Raw genomic sequence first — 21,331 nt, 5'->3', positions numbered from 1 at the left:
GTATCGTTGCTCTTAAATTACCAAACATTCTAAGCTTTTGTGAGCATGAAGGTCCAATATTAAGAAAGTAACAAGTTTGATAACATTCATCCATTTCCCTTGCTTGTACACGAACACACACACACACACACACACACACACACACACACACACACACACACACACACACACTGGATAGACTTACTGGAAGATGCTCTTATGAGTTCAGTGAAATGGAGTCTACCTATTGTAAGAAGTTTGTATGGTTCTAAGCCCAAGGAAAAGCAGTCAAACTATAACAGCAAAAGTTTTCTATTGAGGTCAGAATATAATCATGGAACTGTTTTAAGAATTGTGTTTCAAAGAAAACAGATGGTTAATTTCCTATTTTTAAAAATGAGTATTTCTGAATTTGTGGTAAATATGTTCACATGCAATATTGCCAAGATTACCCCTAGGAGGACTGTTCCAAGTGAAGAATCACATGTGCATCCTCCCATTCTTGTAAGAAAATCTAAACATGTATTTCTATGCCTATAGCTGCTTTTGTATGAAGATATTTCTAGAAAGATAAGAAACTTTTTCTCTTAGTTTTAGTTTGAAATAGAAAAACTTGCAAAAACAACACAGATGATCTCCTCCCAAATTGTTGGAAGGTAAATTACCCATACCATAAATAATTGAGGTTTTTTTTTCTCACAGCAAGGGCATTCTTTTATATAATATAACATTACCAAAATACATACACACTAGCTCTTGTACTTTGTTATTTGATGTTCAAAATTTCTGATTGTATAACTATCTCTTTAATTGTCCCCAAAGTTACTTTGTATAGCAAAAGACTTCAGTCTATAGCCTCGGCATTGCATGGAGCAACAAGTCTGGAACAACTGCCTTTGACCTGAACAATTCCACCACCTTTGCTCCATTTTCATGTTTATAATAGTTTTGGATTATCTTCAGTGTGCATTGCAGATTTGGATTTGCACAGCACTAATTGATTGTGGAATTCATGAGATGCATCCATGGCTACAGCATCACTGCAATGCTTGTGTTTGGGTGGTCCTAAACTTCAATGTATTACACTATTGTCCAGGTAGTCTTGAGTGATTGATTAAAGAGGTATTCTGGGTTTATTTAATGATAGTTATTTTCCCAAAGGCATTATTCCATTTTTCTAGGGTATAGTAGGATTTCCATCAATTTCTAATGTGATTGATCTTGAAGATATATTACTTTTGGAAGTTCCCATTGTAAGGCACTATGAGATTATCTAAATATTTCATCCATCATCAAACTTTCAACCATTTTATTCAAGCATTCATGTCACCTCGATGTTACAGATTCTCTTTCTCCCATGTGTTTTAATTTAGTCCAGCCATTTTACTTAGTGTGATGCTAATATTGATACTGACTTGACTCAGTGAGCCTTTTTTAGTGGGCATGTCCTGTCTTTACATACTATCCTCATTTGTACTTTAAGGCTTATTTTTTATTGTCTCAGTCTTGGCAACAGCATTTTCCAACATACCTTGATCTCATCTAGTGGAAAGAAATATTAGGAAAATGTGATATGGGCCCTAGGTGTGCTTTCCACTATCAGGCAAAGCTGTTTATAGGCACTTTCAGTGACAGGGTTTGACACAAAATTTACTTACACAGACAGATCACCATAACTCTCATACATGTATTCACATCTAACCTAGTCAACATATCTATAGATCTATGTATTATAGTCAATAATTTGATCAGAATAACTTACAATCTAAAATCTCTGCCTTTTACAATTTTCTCCCCTTCTACATTTGAACCATTGCTGACTGATGGTAAACTAAGAAGCTGCTGTTATAAGCAGTCTCATTTTGACCCAAACTTTAGATGTAACTCATATCTCACTTCTTTCCTCATTCACATGGAATAATAGTTACTTTCTGCTTCACACCTGTCATTTAACCATCTGCATCTTCTCCACTATCTGAGCACCCTACTTCTCTCTGTCTTGAACATTGTCACTCACATCCAATAGCTTCCCTCCCCGCCCCTTCAGATACACTATTCATTTTTGCTCCCAACAGGACAAGGACACCAGACCTTGAGGGACCTCTTGTTCTTTAAGATGCCTATTTTAGTTGACCTCCCTAAGGATATTAGATATCATAGCAAAAACAATTAAAAAGAAGAGCATACTCAGATGAAATTGCTCTTCAGAGAAAAAATTGATATTGAAACAGGAGAGGAGCTTTAATTTCTTTGTATATACCTTTTTTGTCATTTGAAAGATTCAGCATAAATTACACATGCTATTACTTTTCCAATTTGAAAATTATTTTAGAAGAATCTGATGTGTGAACAAATGAAAAATTGTAATGTAAACCTTCTAACTGATAAACAGTAATCAGTTTAATTGAATATAGTTGCAGAATTATGTACTTATGTTCTCTCTTTTAAGCAAACATGACCTGCTGAGAATGTACTATGGAAATACAGTATCTCTAGATCAATCCTATTTGAGATTGATACAAATCTTACAACTTGACATTTCAGAAAAGAACAAATCTCAACTGAGGAACTACTGTCATCAGATTTTCTTATAGCCATGTTTGTGCAACATTTTCTTGATTTCTAATTGATGTAGGTGACACCAGGCCATGGTAATCAGTGGAATCCTCAGGTGTGACCATGTAAGGTAGGTAGCTAAGCAAATGAGAAGAAGCAATCCAACAGGCAGCATCTGTCTATTGTAGGCTTTAGTTCCTGTCTCCATATTTCTACCCTTAATTCTTGCCCTAACCTTGGTCAGTGATGAACTATGATCTGGGGTTGTAAAATGGCATAATGTTTTCCCAAGTTTATTTTGATCAGCACTTTTGTTCCAGCAACAGAGAAGCAAACTAGGAAACCTGTTACAGGTGTTTGAATATGTATTGTCCCCATACACTCATGTATTTGAATGCTTGGCCCATGGAAAATAGCACTATTAGAAGGTGTAGCCATGTTGTAGGAAGTGTGTCACTGTAGGATTGGGCTTTGAGGTCTCATATATGCTCAAGATATGGCTGTGTGGTACACAGTTCACTTCCTGTTTACTGTGGATCAAGATATAGAGCTCTCTACTACCTCTCTAACCATGTCTGTCTGCATGCTGTCTTGTCATGATAATAATGAACTAAACTTCTGAAACTGTAAGTCAATCCCAAATAAGTGTTTTCCTTTATAAGAGGTGCCATAGTCAAGGCATCTCTTCACAATAATAGAAATCCCAACTAAGTCAGAAGTTGTCACCAGGAACTCGGATATTGCTGTGATAGGCCTAACCATGTTTTTGTTTAGAGGAATATGGACTGTTGGACTTTGGATTAGACAAGTAGTTGAATGCTTTAAGTGGGACTTATTGGGCCGTCCTTGGTAGAACATGGAAGACAGTGGTGCCAAGGATGATTTGAACTGTGGGGACTTGGTTCAAGGGTTTCAGAGGAAAAAAATAGTATATTTACTAGAGATACTTTCTGTAAAAATTTGGTATGGAATGTGGCAGGTTTTAGCTCATTTAGGAAAAGTTTCCCTGGGGCTAATGTAAAGAGTTTTGGATTAATTTCATTAGCAAAGGGAAATCTCAAAATAGCATCTTATAGACTGTGCTATGCCTTTACTAGTGTTAACTCTGATGAACTTAAAATAAAAAGGAACAGCAGAGCAAGGAAAAACACAAAAGGTACACTTGGAAGAGAAAATGGGTACCAGGAAGTGGAATGGAGTTAAGCCTTGTATTCAAGGATTAAACAGATTAAGAAATGGAATGAGTCCATAGTTTCCTGTTCCACCCAAGGGACCAGGTAAACCAGTTCCCATTACGGACTGCCTGCCTGGGCCTGGGCTCTGCCACTGAGGCTTCATTCCCGGTGGAGGCAGCAGGAGCCAAGGATACCATAGTTTCTGGCTCCACCCATGGAACTAGCACTACAAAAGCTGCCAGTGCTTGGGGACTGCCATGGCGGCTTCCAATGCAGAGGCAAATTCACCCAAGCATCCTAGTCTCCTGCTCCACCCAAATGTCTAAGACTATCAGGGCCTGTCTCCAGACCACACTACTGTGCCTGGGTATAACACTGGGGCTCCCATCCATCACAGTGGAATCTAAAGCACCCCAGCATCCTAGTCCATTTTCCAGCCCTTGAGACCAGGAAGTGGAGAGCTACCCGAACAGTGGACTTGCCTACACCCACCAGAAGAGAACTCTGGTCCCACTCCCACCAAGAGAGGGAGAGGCACCCTCTGGAACCCACTGCAAGAACAAATGGGAAGGAAACAATATAAAAACACAAGGAGCAACAGATAAACCAATATGACACCAACAGATTCCAAAGACCGTATACCAACAAGACTGGAACACCCCAACACAAATGAACCAGAAGACAGTAACATAAAATACAACTTCATGGAAATGATAGAGGCCCTCAAAGAGAATATGAGAAGATCCCTTAAAGAGACGGAAGAAAAAATAATCCAAAAAATGCAAGAAATAGAGCAAAAGGCAAAGCAAAAATTGCAAGAAACAATTCAAACAGTGCAAGGGCTGAAATATGACATAGAAACAAGAAAAAATGCAGTCTGAAGGAATGCTGGAAACAGAAAAGCTGGGAAAACTGTCAGGTACTACAGATGCAAGCATAACCAACAGAATAAAAGAAATGGAAGAGAGAATCTCAGGTGTTGAAGATATACTAGGAGAATTAGATTCATTGACCAAAGAAAAATTTAAGTCCAACAAATCCCTAACACAAATATCCATGAAAACACCAAACTTAAGAATAATAGGTATAGAAGAAGGTGAAGAAACTCACCTCAAAGAGCCAGAAAACATATTCAACAAAATCATAGAAGAAAACTTTCCCAACCTAAAGAAAGACATGCCAATGAAGGTGCAAGTAGTTTACAGAAGACCAAATAGAGAGGATCCAAAAAAATCCCCTTGACACAAAATAATCAAGACCCCAAACATACAGAATAAAGAAAGAATATTAAGAGCAGCTAGGGAAAAAGGCCAACTTGCATATAAAGGCATACCTATCAGAATTACACCTGACTTCTCCATGGAAACTATGAAGGCAAGAGGGTCCTAGATAGATATTCTACAAATATTAAGAGACAATGGATGCTACCCAAGACTGCTATACCCAGCAAAGCTTTCAATCAATGTAGATGGATAAAACAAGATATATCACAGCAAAATCAGCTTTAAACAATACATATCCACTATCCCAGCCATACAGAAAATTCTGAAAGGAAAACTCCAACCCAAGGAAGTTAAATACAACCAGAAAATATAGGTAATACATAATCCCACTTTACCAACAGGCAAAAGATAAAGTGGTGGAAATCCACATACAATTCCACCGACAACAACCGTTCCAAAACAAAGAAGAATGAACTATCAAAGGTCATTAATATCCCTAAATATTAATGGTATTAACTCTCCCATAAAAAGACACAGGCTAACAGAATAGATTTGAAGACAGAATCCATCCTTATGCTGCATACAAAAAGCACACCTCAATTTCAAAGACAGATGTTATTTCAGAGTTGAGGGTTAGGAAAAGATTTTCCAATCAAATGGACCCAAGAAACAAGTGCACTAAGCAATCCTAATGTCTAACACATTAGACTTTAAACTAAAATCAATCAAAAGAGATTAAGGAGGTCACCTCATACTCATCACAAGAGAAATAAACCAAGATGAAGTCTCAATTCTGAACATCTATGCCCTAAATACAAAGCCATCCATGTTCATAAAAGAAACATTATTAAATTTCAAAGCACATATAAAAAATCACACATTTGTAGTGGGAGACTTCAACACCCCACTTTCACCACTAGACAAGACCAGGAGACAGAAACTTAATAAGGATACGAAGGACCTAATAAAAGTTATGACCCAATTGGGTTTAACAGACATCTGTAGAACACTCCATCCAAACACAAAAGAACCTTCTCAGCTCAACATAGAACCTTCTCAAAAATTGATCACATACTTGGCAACATAGCAAACCTTAACAGGTACAAAAAATGGAATAACTACATGTATCAGACCATAATGCCTTAAAGTTAGAATTCAACAATAACACAAATCACTGAAAACCCTGAAAATTCATGGAAATTGAATAATACACAAATGCACCATTCCTAGGTCAAAGAAGAAATAAAAAAAGAAATTAAAGACTTACTAGAATTCAAAGAGAATGAAGAAACAACATACCCAAACTTACGGGACACTTTGAAAGTAGTGTTAAGAGGAAACTTCATAGCACTAAGTGCTCACATGAAGAAACTGGAGAATAGTTACACTAGAGAATTAACAGCACAACTGAAAGCTCTAGAACAAAAGGGAGCAAACTCACCCCAGAGGAGCAGACGCCAAGAAAAAATTAAATTTAGGGCTGAAAACAATACAAAGAATCAATGTAACAAAGAGTTGGTTCTTTGAGAAAATCAACAGGATAGAGGAACCTTTATCCAAACTTATCAAAAGTCAGAGTATGAACATGCAAATTAATAAAATCAGAAATGAAAAGGGAGACATAACAATGGACAGTGAAGAAGTCCAGAGAATCATCAGGTCATATTTTAAAAGCTGTACTCCACAAAATTTGAAAATTTAAAGGAAATGGACAATTTTCTTGATAAATATCACTTACCAAAATTAAATCAAGAAAAGATAAGCAATTTAAATAGTGCTATAATACCTAAGGAAATAGAAGCAGTTATCAAGTCTCCCAACCAAAAGAAGACCAGGCCCAGATGGCTTCAGTGCAGAATTTCACCAGAAATTCAAAGAACAGTTTATACTAATTTGCCTCAAAGTATTTCATGCAATAGAACAGAAGAGTCTTTGCCAAACTCTTTCTACCAGGCTTCAATAACCTTGATACCCAAGCCACACAAAGACACAACTAAGAAAGAGAAAACTTCAAACAAATATCCCTCATGAACTTTGATGCAAAAGTACTTAATAAAGTACTGGCAAATCAGATCCAAGAACACATCAGAAAACTCATCCACCATGAGTAAGTAGGCTTCATTCGAGGGATGCAGGGATGGTTCAACATATGAAAATCCATCAATGTAATCCACCATATAGACAAACTGAGAAACTAAAATCACATGATCATCTCACTAGATGCTGGAAAACCCTGTGATAAAATACAACACCCCTTCATGATAAAGGTCTTGGACAGATCTGGGATAACAGGAACATATGGAAACATCTTGGAAGCTATATAAAGCAAACCAACAGCCAACATAAAACTGAATGGAGAGAAACCCAAGACAATTCCTCTAAGATCAGGAACAAGGTGAGGCTGTCCCCTCTCCCCATACCTCTTCAATATTGTACTGAAAGGTGTAGCTAGAGAAATAAGACAACAAAAGGAGATCAAGGGGATAGAAATTGGAAAGGAAGAGTTAAACTTTCACTATTTGCAGATGATATGATACATAAGTGACCCAAAAAAACCTCTACCAGTGAACACTTACAGCTGATAAACACCTTCAGCAAAGTAGCAGGATACAAGATCAACTCAAGAAAATTAGTAGCCCTACTGTATACAGACGATAAAAGGGCTGAGAAAGAAATCAGAGAAGCATCACCCTTGACAATTGCCACAAACAACATAAAGTACCTGGGGGTACCCCTAACAAAACAAGTGAAAGACCTATATGGAAAGAAATTTGAGTCTTTAAAAAAAGAAATTAAAGAAGACACCAGGAAATGGAAAGATCCCCCATGCTCTTGGATAGGTAGAGTCAATGTAGTAAAAATGGCAATCCTGCCAAAAGCAATCCCCATCAAAATTCCAGAACAATTCTTCACAGACCTTGAAAGAACAATTCTCTAATTTATATGGAAAAACAAAAAACCCAGGATAGCCAACACAACCCTGCTAGCAAAGCAAGGTCTGGAGGCATCACCATCCGTGACTTAAAGCCCTATTATAGAGCTATAATCCTGAAAACTGCTTGGTACTGGCACAAAAATAGACAGGTAGACATATGGAATTGAATTGAAAACCTGATATTAATCCAAAAACATTATGAACACCTGATTTTTCGACAAAGAAGCTAAAATTATACAATGGAAAAAGGATAGCATCTTCAACAAATGGTGCTGGCATAACTATATATTGGCATGTAAAATACTGCAGATAGATCCATGTCTATCACCATGCACAAAACTTAAGTCTATATGGATCAAAGACCTCAACATAAATCCAGCCACACTGAACCTGTTAGAAGAGAAAGTGGGAGGTACCCTTGAACAAGTTGGTACAGGAAACCACTTCCTGAACACCAGTAACACAAACACTGAGATCTACAATTAATAAATGGAACCTCCTGAAACTGAGAAGCTTCTGTAAGACAAAGGACACAGTGAGCAAGACAAAAAGGCAGTCCACAGAATGGGAAAAGATATTCACTAACCCCACATCTGACAGAGGGCTGATCTCCAAAATTTACGAAGAACTCAGTAAGAGAGTCTCCAAAACAACAAAGGATCCAATTAACAAGTGGTGGACTGAACTGGAGAGAGAATTCTCAATAGAGGAGTATAAAATGGCTAAGAGAAAATTGAGAAAGTGCTCAACATCATTACATCATTAGCCATTAGGGAAATACAAATACAAGCAACTCTGAGATATCATTTTGCTCCTGTCAGAATGGCTAAAATCAAAAACACCAATGACTGTTGGTGCTGGAGAGGATGTGGAGAAAGGGGAGCATTTCTCCACTGCAGTTGGCAGTGCTAACTCATACAGCCACTTTGGAAATCAGTATGGAGATTCCTCAGAAAAAATGGGAATAAGCCATGCACAAGACCCAGCAATTCCATTCTTAGGCATATATCCAGAAGATACCCATTCATACAACAAGGATGTTTGTTCCACTATGTTCATAGCAGCATTATATGCAATAGCTAGATCGTGGAAGCAACCTAGATGCCCCACAACTGAAGAATGGATAGAGAAAATGTGGAACATTTACACAATGGAGTACTACTCAGTGGGGAAAAAAAGCAATGGAATCTTGAAATTTGTAGGCAAATGGATGGCGCTAGAGGAAACCATCCTGAGTGAGGTAACCCAGACACATAAAGACAAACATGGTATGTACTTATTCATATATGGATTTTACATATGGATCAGGGAAGTGTCAGCCTACAATCCCAGTGCCCGTGAGTCAGAGAAACAGGTTCCCAAGAGAGATATATGATACCCCAGAGAAGTGGAATGAGGCAAGATCTCCTGAGCAGATTGGGAACAATGAGGGAGGGGAGAGGGAACCAGGAAAAAGAGAGGGGGAGAAGACAGCATAGGGGAGCAGGAAGGTTGAATGGAGGTAAGAATAGAGAAGAGCAGGATGAGAGGTACCATAATAGATGGAGTCATTATAGGCTTCAGGAGAGAGTTGATACTTGTGAGATCTCCAGAGATCTACAAGGATAACACCAACTGGCAAAATAACCAATAGTGGAGAGATTACATTAATAACCCCTCCTTGATGATGAGGATGATGACTACACTGTATGCCATCCTAGAACTCATCCAGTAACTGATGAATGCAGAGACAGATACCCACAGCTAAACACTGAGCTGAACTCCTGGAACCCAGTGACAGAGATGCAGCAGTGATGAGCAAGGGGTCAAGACCATGCTGGTGAAAATCACAAAGACAGCTGACTTGATAAGGGGGAGCTCTTGAATACCAGACTGATGGCTGAGAGGCCAACAGGGGACTGATGCAGACTCCATCAATGTAGTGTCAGTGAGGAGGCCACAGAAATCACTGGGGCCTTGGGTAGTGTTTACCATGGTGTATGAATGATCTTTGGGAGCCCATTCTAGATAGAGGGATGCTCTTTCAACCTGGATGCATTGGGCAAGGGCCTAGGTCCTGCCCTGGATGAAATGACAGACTATGGAGATCCCCCCAAGGAAGGCCCCACCTTCCCTTTGGAAAGATGTGAGGATTGGGTGGGAGGCTGGATGGCTGATGGAGGGACAAGGGAAGAGAGGTGGGAGAGGGAGCTGGGATTGACATGTGAAGCATTCATGTTTCTAATTTAAATAAAATCATATTGAGGAAAAAATGGAATGAAGAGAGTGGTGACCTAGGGGCAAGTCCTCACCCAGCTAAGCCTTCATCTTGTGGAAAGGAACACCTCAAGTCCAGGTATGGTAATACATACCTTTAATCCTAGCACTGGAAAAGCACAGACTGGTCAATCTGTGAGTTTGAGGCCAGCCTGGACTACGGAGTGAGTTCCAGGACATCCAAGCTTAGGCAATGAATGTAACCATTAAAAACAGAAAGCTGGTGAGGATATAATTAATTGAAGGACCATTTTCCAGGACCAGCAAGCAGTAGAACTTGGCACCTCCTGCCATGTGGTTCTGACTTTACATTCAAGGATACAAGAAAGGGATAATGGAATATCTCTCCATGACTAAGGAAAGCTGTTGAGTCTAAGCATGTGTCAGGGGTGTCCCTGGGGGAGTGGGGGGTTCATTTTGTGAAGTTATGAAGGTGAAGCACTGGAAACCCTGAGATGTTAGAGAAGACAGTGTCATGGGATACCTGTCAAGGAAAGCTGCCAACAAGGAGTTGAACTAGCCCAAGAGAAAGAAGTTTGTTGCGGTCAATAAGCAGGAAGGAGTTGGATACTGGAAGAGTGTGTTGGGAGGCAGAGGTAGGTGGATCTCTGTGAGTTCGAGATCAGCCTGGTCTATCGAGTGAGTTACACAACAGGCTCCAAAACAATACTGAGAAACCCTGTCTCAAAAACCAATAAACAAACAAACAAACAAACAAACCTTGTGACTGTTATAGATTATTGGGACTTTTAAAGTTGGACTGAGTGACTTTTTGCCTGTTGTATGGCAAGCCTATGGGAGCCAAGGAGTGGAATGTGGGGGTATGAAGTATGGCTCCTATAGACTCACATGTTTGAATGCTTTGTCTATAGCATTTTTAGGAGATATGGCCTTTTTGAAGGAAGTGTCACTATGGGGGTGGGCTTTGAGGTCTCATATGTGCTCCTCAAGATATATATGTCTGTATGGTAAATAGTTCAAGTCCTATTGCCCGTGGCTTAAGATATAGACTTCTCAGCTACTTCTCCGGCACCATGTCTGCCTACATGCTTCCTTTGCTTCCTGGCATGATGATAGTGGATTAAAGCTCTGAAACTGTAAGCCATAACCAATTAAATATTTTCCTTGGTAAGAGTTTCCATAGTCATGGTGTCTCTTTACAGCAATGGAAAACTTATGTAAGACAGCTATTTTACATTTTGAAAGCAAAAAAAATGTAATTTATTCTTTTTATTAAATATATAACGCCAAATGCCAGAACCATCACACTCAGTAGTTCACAGAATAATGATGCAAACTAAAAAGATACTCCCATTCCTAGGCATTCAAGGCAATAGGCTCTAGAAACCAAGCATTGTACCTCAACAATGAGTCTTCTAGCAGCTCTTTCAAGGTTGTTTGGTCTAACTCGGAGGTAGCCTGAACTTCAACAGGTATCTCAGGCCCTTCCTCTACCATTACTGGGGTGTAAAAAAGTAAAACTTTGAATAAATAAGAAACTACCAAAACCCAAAATTAAAGTGCCTAAGAGACATCTTCATTGGAAGAGAAAAATTATAAATATTCATATTTTATGGAGCAATCAAGATGTTGATGTTAATATTAGAGCAATAACTTTAATTGTATTTCAGCAAACGGATGCCAATTAGGAAACAAATTATCTCATAGAAGCATGTCTTGCACAGTTTTACCCTGAAGGTAAGCTGAGGGCTATGTCAGCTTCCTGAATTTTAATGCAAAAATGAACACCTCTAAAATTATTAAGATTAAAAATAAGTATTTAAAAAGCTTTAAATTATGCCAAAATAAATGACAGCTCCCTGCTTACTATTAAAGACAGAGTACTTCCCCTCATTGATTATAAAAAGGAACTTACTTACCACAAGAATGTAGCATCTAAGTAAAGAAGGACCATTTTAACTGTTCCTTTAGAGACAGAATGGAGATGCCACATCATGTCTGATGAAACAAGGGGAATTGCAAGCTGCCATAGAAGTCTCCTATAAACTTCTCAAGCTTTTTAACACCCCACAACCTCACAACAAGCTTTTACTGAAGCCTTCGCAGAACTACCTAAGTAAGTTGTGGTATGAAGATGCTACAATATAAGAGATAGGCATCAAAAGGTCACTGTTCCTAGAAGTCCTGGGTAGTTTAGAAGCTGATGATGGTGTATGGACTCCCCAAACCCTAATGTTGCTAAATCCATAGTGCTATCTCTCACAAGTAAAAGCTCAAATTCCAGAACAGGCAATGTCCTCTGTACTCATGCTGTATCTTAATGCTCTATTTCAAACAACCCTTGTGCATCACAGGGACAAATTCTAAACATGAGACATGGAAAATCATTTTTCCTGAAAATAAAGGGGTACCTTATTTTCATGAACATTTCTGTGTTCTTAGTACAACCTTAGAAGGGTGTACATCAGATGTTGTCTGAGAATGTCAGGGCTCCTTGGTTTTTAACATGAGACATGAAAAATATTTTTCCCGAAAATAAAGTGGTGCCTTATTTTCATGAACATTTCTGTGTTCTTAGTACAACCTTAGAAAAGTGTACATCAGATGTTGTCTAAGAATGTCAGGGCTCCTTGGTTTTTATATGAGATTGAAGCTTTCATTTCCATGAACTAAAGAAGTCTAAGGCCTCCTGTGCACTAAGATTTTTTGTTTTTTCCCATGGACCATTCTGTCTCTGAGTCTTTCCTTCTGAACTTGTCATATAGAAACAAACTTACAGGCCAGGATTTTTTTGCCTTCAGTGAACAATTCACTCCCAAATATTCTACAGGTAAAGTTGATGTTCCTGGGGGTAATATTGAGCTTAACATATTTAAACTAAACTGTACAATCAAATATTATATGGTGGTTTGAGTGTGAATGGTCCCCATAGGCTCATATATTTGAATATTTGTTCCCCAATTTGTGAAATTATTTGGAAAGGAATCAGAGATGTGGCTTGTTGGATGAAGTGGGACACTGGTGTTGTATTGACTTAGCTTAGACTTTATGTTAGTTCTATCTGTTTAGGGGTATATCTCAAAATGTGAGGTCCCTGCAACTACTCCAGTAACATGTCTGCCTGTCTGCTGTCATTCTCCCTGTCATTATAATCATATACTCTAACCTTCTGAAATTTAAACACCTTCTTTAATACCTTTCCTTGGTCATGGTGTCTTATCACAGCAGTAGAAAAGTAACTTAGACACATTACCTACTTAACGTGACCTCATTAAAATCCAACTAATTATGAACTTTATTAAGATACTGCCGTAGTCCTCCCTATGTTCTTTCTTTTGTGTTGTATGGCTACTCTCAACATTTGCAGTCTAGAACATCAAATGTGTCTTATAATGTACTTGTACATTTTCAAACTTTGAACTTTAATTTACATACAAAGATCTATTGCTGGTAAGAAAATATTTTTGACCTCCTATCATCATTTTGAGATACATGAAAAAACTGGTCTATAGAAAGCTGGTGATTAAAGTCTAATACACTAGTAGAATATAAGTAGAAATAACATTACATAATTGATTTATTTCAGGGAAGTATTTAGGATCTGTATGTTAGATCAGATTCATAGATATGTGTAGTCATGGAAAACCCTATAGAAACATTAATCTGCATTGGAAATGAGACATGAACTAGTTGGATCCACCTTCAAATATGGATTTCGACATGACTTGAAGCCATTAAGCAATGAATATAGTGGAGCTGTTGGCAGAAGGATGGAAGCTTCTCAACCTAAAAGTATAGATAATAACAAAGACTGGGAATTTCTTCTTCAGGCATCTTTCTTTTCTTCATATGGCTATACAATGTATGTCAAGGAACAAAAGTTTTTGTCAGCTTATCAAAGATTTCTATGGTTCTTGATTTTTTTTGCAAAGCCACATTCTAGAGATTCCTGAACGAATTGCAAAATGCTGTTCTAATTTGTCCCTTAGGTAATGGATCAACAAGTATTATCCTTGACACATCTGCCCAAGACATGAGCTCATTTAAGAGATGAGCTCATTTTCAGTTCAAGACCAAGCAGTTTCCGACTTGAATCCTCTGGAGTCTTCAGTCTGATTTGAAGAGTGAGATTTAAGTTGCCTTCCTAGGCCATTTCAAAGATACTTCATTTGCAGAAGCACCTGCATTTCAAATGCACCACTGCAACTCCTCAAAGACGCTTTCCAATTGCTAAGGAAGGGCAATGCAATCTGCTGTCAGATGAAAATACATGGAGGTCCCAGTTCCCTGACAGCCTGCTGTGATTGCACACACATTGGTCACTACACTACTCAAGCAAATTATCAGAACTATGATGAGATGTGATCTCATGCCTCTCCTGACAGTTGTCTAAGATTATTGCTAGGCTGCAACACACCCAGATTTTTATATTCTTGAAAGCATAGCTAAGATAGTCACCAGATTTATGGACTGTGCCAGCCAGAAAACATTTGGAAGCTTTAAATTAGCTCCACAATTCCAAGTCTGAGAAACTATTTTCTTGAAGATAGCTAACTGCCAACTTTCTCACACAGGCTATCTTTGAGGCATAAAATTGAATGTACCACGATGCTTGGTGCTTATATTTAGTTAATTGTGGGTGCAATCAGCCAATTGAGGACACAATTAGACACTGCAATTAGCTGCTGTGGTCCAAATTATTGGAGAGAGTCAAAAACAGGAGGCTCAGTCAAAGCCTCTTTAAAGATGCAGGTCTGTGGCTGAAATCACTGATGGAAGTCATTCGGATGAATATATCCGCGAAGGCAAAAGAAAGTGAGAAAACAGCATAGGCTGAAAGTTGTTTCTAGAGAAGTAAGGGAAAAGCAGGATAACTTTACATGTATGTACACTTTATAAATCTGTGAGCAGAGGCATCTTATCTAAAAACTTGTAGTTAACTTACAAAATAGCAACAATGGCATGCAACCTTATTCCCACTAGTTTATGCCACCACACAAAAGTCAATTCCTCCCTTTTCTTTGCCAGTTCCAAAACTGTACAAGACCACAGGGAAAGTAACTAATACTTACTGAACAGAGCTATGTGCCTAAGATGCCAGCGGACAGTTGCCCGCTGATATTCCAGTATGCTCTGTGAGATGACTTTCCTGTTAGAGATGAGGTGAGTGAGCCTCAGTCAAGCTCATAGCTTGACAAAGCTCAGCACAGCCTACATTGAGGGAAGTGAAGTGTCTATGTGGCCTCAAAAAGTCTTATCTCAAAATTATGATTCTCCAAGCAACTGATTTAGTATCTATAAATAAGATGTAAGTCAAAACTAACTTGCAATCTAGAATCTTAGGAAAATGTCAATCACCTAATAAATGTTCATCTAAGACATTCAGAAGAGAGTTCCTTTACATGGGGATGGATGACAGAGAGGATAAATGACTTTAATAGCAGCAGTCTTATTGCCTGGATCTTCAAATTTTTAATATTGATTCAACTTCGCTGTGGTTCCTTTAAATATTGGAGGGGAAACTCCTTAAATGATTTGCTAGGGAGTTAGTCTCTAGAATTTTAATTTTAACTTACGTCTTTGTTTCAGTACGTAATTAAATTCTGTTTTAGAACTTTACCAAAATGGTTTAAAGAGGGGGAAAGATAAGTGGTCATATGGAATCCAATGCTTTTTAATTACTAGAATCCATTCACTTTGTAATATCAGTGTAACAATTACTTAATGAAATTGAATTATTTCTTTTAAAATTGACTTAATTAATGATTCAAATTGTATTAAATTGATTCTATAATCCCATTTTAGTTATAATAGTAAAGTTTAGGGTTACTTAAGAAAAGAGACTTTTAAGAACTATTAAAATCTGAACTTGGTTAAAATGGAAGTTTATATGGATAAATAGATGTCTTTAGTTAAGACACTCAAAATTTTACTACTCTATTTTGTTTAAGGGGAAAATGCAATAATTTTACATTGTAATTAATTTTAGGGTTTTAAAATCCAATTATTTCCTGAATAAGCTATTAAACTTATTTCCTTCTGTAAGGAGTGAACCTACCGGCTTACAGAAGAATGGTTCCGTGATAGTTAATGGACTTTTACTCTGCTAATGAATCCTCAGCATTTGCTGCCTGCCAGGCTCCTAGAAACATTCACATTAAGCCTGTCTTCCAACCTGCTGAAATCAGACCTTGCCACAATAAGATCCCTTTTGACTGGGGCCTTATACATCACGATAGTTTATTACAAGCACATAGAGAGGATTAAAGCAGCTGTGTCTCATTTCCAGTTTCTCAAAGATTCTCCTATAAGCAAGCATACTTTAACTTTTCCTGTCAGTCTGACATCTAGAAATATCATACTTAGACTATACCTGAAACCCTCATTGGGAATAACTTCAAATTATTCTAAAACAAACAATAATAAAGAAATGGAGGCAAAACATCCATTTAAAAAAAACAATCATTTTTACATACTGATCCTCCCATCTTCCCACTTCCCCCACCAACTCTCCATCCCACCTCCCAAGCACTCCTCAGAAAGGGTGAGGCCTCCCATGGGGAATACTCAAGTCTGTCACACCATTTGGGGCAGGACCATAGCCTTCCATCCCTATATCTAGGCTGAGCAAGGTATCCCCCCATAGTAAATGGGCTTCAAAAGGCCAGTTCATGCATTAAGGATACTGGTCCCACTGCCAGTGGCCCCATGAACTTTCAAAGCTCTCCAACTGACAGAGAAGCCAAAATCATACAAGGAAAAAAAGAAAGCATCTTCAACAAATTGTACTGGCATAACTTGATGCTGACATGTAGAAGATTAGAGATAGATCTGTATCTATCACCATGCACAAAACTCAAGTCCAAATGGATCAAAAACCTCAACATGAACCCAGGCACACTAAACCTCTTAGAAGAGAAAGTGGGAAGTACATTGGAATCATTGGCATGGGAGACCACTTCCTGAGCATAACACTGGTAGCACAGACACTGAGACTGACAATTAATACATGGGACCTCCTGAAACTGAGAAGCTAAGGCAAAAGACAGAGTCAATAAGACAAAATGGCAGTCTGCAGAATTGGAAAAGATCTTTACTAGCTCCATATCTGACAGCAAGTTGATATCCAAAATGTACAAAGAACTCAAGAAACTAGACACCAAAACACCAAGGAATCCAATTTAAAAAAATGGAGTGCAAATCTAAATAGAGACTCAACAGAGGAATCTCAAATGGCCGAAAGCCCCTTAAGGAATTTCTTAACATCCTTGGCAATCAGGGAAGTGCAAATCAAAAAACTTGAGATGCCATCTTATACCTGTCAGAGTGGCTAACATAAAAAAATGAAAGTTTATTCTGGAAAGAATGTGGATAAGGGTAACACTCTTCCATTATTGGAGGGAGTGCAAAATTGTACCACCACTTTTGAAATCAGTATGGAAGATTCTCAGAAATCATCCACTTTTTTAAAACCACTAACTCTAAGAAGGCCACACACATATGCTACAGAGGTGTAAGAATTCCTCAAAAATTCTGAATTATTGAATGCATCAATGTCCCATTTACCTATTTACATCCCTATATCAGTCCTGCATGGCTATTGTAATGAGTCACCCCTAGCCGAGAAGGTTTTAGGAACACACTATGATTTTCTTTCAATTCTAGAGTTCAAGAATTTCTCACAGATGCCCAGTGGAGATTTTAGGGAAGAATAGGTCACTTCGTTTTCTAGGTCCCAGATGTCACTGACGATCCCACCATAACAGCAATCCAGGCTTGGCTTATACCTCATTTTGCTCCTCCTTCTCTAAGCCTCTGGTTTCCTTCCTCCAAAGTCTCAGATTCACTGGGATGATTATGAATAGATGATCCTGCTAATCACATCTTCAAATCTTTAATTATTTGTTTTGTTTTGATTCTTGTTTTCTTGGTATTTTTTATTATTTTAATTAGAAACAAGCTTGCTTCACATAGCAAACCCAGCTCCCTCTCTCTCCCCTCCTCCCTGACCACCAAAAAATTCCCACACCACTCTCCAGGGAGGTTGAGGCCCTCCATGGGGATTCTCTCAAATCTGTCATATCATGCCAGGCAGGGCCTAGGCCCTCCACCAAGTGTCCAGGATGACAGAGCATCCCTCCATGTGGAATGGGCTCCCAAAGACCATTCATATACAGGGATAAATACTGATCTACTACCCAAGGACCCATAGATTGCCAAGGCCTCCTCACTGAAACCCAAAATTTTAGGGAGTCTGGATAAATCCCATGCTGGCCTCTCAACCATCAGTCTGGGGTGCATGAGCTACCCCTTTTTCAGGTGAGCTGTTTCTGTGGGTTTCACCAACCTGGTCTTGAACCCTTTGCTTATCACTCCTCCCTCTCTGCAACTGGGTTTCAGGAGTTCAGTACTGTGTTTAGCTGTGGGTGTCTGCCTCTGCTTCCATCAGCCACTGGATGAAAGCTCTATGGCATACAAAATAGGAATCAGTCTCATTATCGGGGAAGGGCATTTAAGGTAGCCTCTCCACTATTGCTTAGATTGCCAGTTGGTGTCATCCTTGTAGATCTCTGGAAATATCACTAGTACTAGATCTCTCCTCAAACCTATAATGACTCCCTCTATTATGGTATCTCTCATCCTGCTCTCTATTCTTCCCCTGACTAAACCTTCCTGTTCCTCCGTGTCCTACTCTACCATCTTCTTCTCCCTCTCTCTTTCTCCCTGCTGCCTCTCCCCTCCCCACATGCTCCCAATCCTCTCAGTCCCATTCTACTTCTCCATGTACCATGCATATCTCTCTTAGGGTCTTCCTTGTATCCCATACTCTCTGGCACTGGGATTATAGGCTGGCAATCTACTACTCCATGTCTAAAAGCCATAAATGAGTGAGCACATACCATATGTGTATTTTTGAGACTAGGTTACCTCACTCAGGATGGTTTTGTCTAGCGCCATCCATTTGCCTGCAGATTTCAAGATTCCATTGTTTTTTTTTACACTGAGTAGTACTACATTATGTAAATGTACCATAATTTCTCTATCCACTCTTCAGCTGAGGGGCATCTAGGCTGCTTCCAGGTTCTGGCTATTACAAATAATGCTTTTATGAACATAGGGGAACATATGTCCTTGTTGTATAAATGCACATCTTTTGAGTATTTGCCTAAGAGTGGAATTCCTGGGTCTTGTGGTAGATTGATTCCCATTTTCCTTTGGTGCTTTGGAAACTTGTTTCTTGAGTTCTTTGAAAATTTTGGACATCATCCTTCTGTCAAATGTGAGGTTAGTGAATATCTTTTCCCATTCTGTGGGCTGCCTTTTTGTCTTGTTGCTTGTATCCTTTGCCCTATAGAAGCTTCTCAGTTTCACGAGGTCCCATTTATTAATTGTACATCTCATTGTCTGTGCTACTGGTGTTTTGTTCAAAAGCGGGTCTGCTGTACCAGTTGGTTCAAGGGTACCTCGCTCTTTATCTTCTAACAGGTTCAGTGTGACTGGAGTTATGTTGACATCTTTGAACCATTTGGACTTAACTTTTGTGCATGGTGGTAGATATGCATCTATCTGCAGTCTTCTATATATCAGCATCCACTTATGCCAGCAACATTTGTTGAAGATGCTTTTTTTTCCATTGTATAGCTTTAGCTTCTTTGTCAAAGATCAGTTGTTTATAAATGTGTGAGTTAATATTAGTGTCTTAAGTTGGATTCTATTGGTCTACCTGTCTTCATTACTATAGCTCAATACTAGAGCTTGAATTCAGGGATGGTGATGCCTCCAGAAGTTCCTTTATTGTACAGGTTTGTTCTAGGTATCTTAGGTCTTTTGTTTTTCCATATAAAGTTGACTATTATTCTATCAAGGTCTGTGAATAATTGTGCTGGGATTTTGGTGGGTTGCCTTGAATCTGTAGATTGCTTTTGGTAAGATTGCCGTTTTTACTATGTTGATCCTACCTATCCAAGAGCATAGGAGGTCTTTCCATTTTCTGGTATCTTCCTTAATTTCTTTCTTTAAAAGCACAAAGTTCTTGCTATACAGATCTTTCCCTTATTTGGTTAGCATTACTCCAAGATATTATATGCTGTTTGTGGCTATTGTAAAGAGTGATGTTTCTCTGATTTCTTTCTCAGACCATTTATCATATGTATATAGTAGGGCTACTGATTTATTTGAGTTAATCTTGTATACTGTCACTTTGATAAAGGTGTTTATCAGATGTGGGAGTTCCCCTGTAGAGTTTTTCTGGTCACTTATGTAAATTATCATATCACCTGAAAATAGTAAAAGTTTGACTTCTTCCTTTCCAATTGTATCCCTTTGATCTCCATTTGTTGTCTCATTAGTCTAGATAGAACTTCAAGCACAATATTGAAGAGATATGGAGAGAGTGGACAGCCTTGTCTTGTTCCCGATTATAAAGGAATTGCATTGAGTTTCTATCCATTTAGTTTGATGCTGGCTGATGATTTACTGTAAATTTGTTTTATTAAGTTCAGGTATGTTTCCATTATCCCTGATTTCTCCAGGTCCTTTATCATGAAGGAGTGTTGTATTTTGTAAAAAGATTTTTTAAGCTTTGACATTACATTGACAGGTTTTCATATGCTGAATCATCCCTGCATCCCTGGAATGAAGCCTACTTGATCATGGTGGATGATTTATCTGATGTGTTCTGAATTGCTAATATTTTATTGAGTATTTTTGCATCAATGTCCATGAGTGATATTGGTCTGTAGTTCTCTTTCTTAACAGTATCTTTGTGGGGTTTGGGTACCAAAGTAATTGTAGCTTCGTAAAATGAGTTTGGTAATGAACCTTCTGCTTCTATAGTGTGGAACACTTTGAGGCATATTGGTATTAGCTCTTCTTTGAATTTCTGGTAGAATTCTATACTGAAGCCATCTGGGCCTGGCTTTTTTTGGTTGGGAGACTTTTGATGAATATTTCTGTTTCATTAGGGGTTGTAGGTCTGTTTAAATTGCTTATCTGTTCTTGATTTAATTTTGGTAAGTGATATCTAGCCAGAAAATTGTCCATTTCCTTTAAATTTGTGAATTTTGTGAAGTAAATGTTTTCAAAGTATGTGCTATTGATTCTCTGGATTTCCTCAGTGTGCTTTGCTATGTCCTCCTTTTCATTTCTGATTTTGTTAATTAGCATGTTCTCTCTCTGCCTTTTGGTTAGTTTGGATAAAGGTTTATCTATCTTGTTCATTTTCTGGAAGAAGCAAATCTTTGTTA

This window comes from Mesocricetus auratus, unplaced genomic scaffold (genome assembly GCF_017639785.1).
Source record: "Mesocricetus auratus isolate SY011 unplaced genomic scaffold, BCM_Maur_2.0 Super-Scaffold_100714, whole genome shotgun sequence".
NCBI lineage: Eukaryota > Metazoa > Chordata > Mammalia > Rodentia > Cricetidae > Mesocricetus > Mesocricetus auratus.
The sequence above is the reverse complement of the archived record's forward strand: the minus strand, read 5'-3'. Positions refer to the sequence as shown.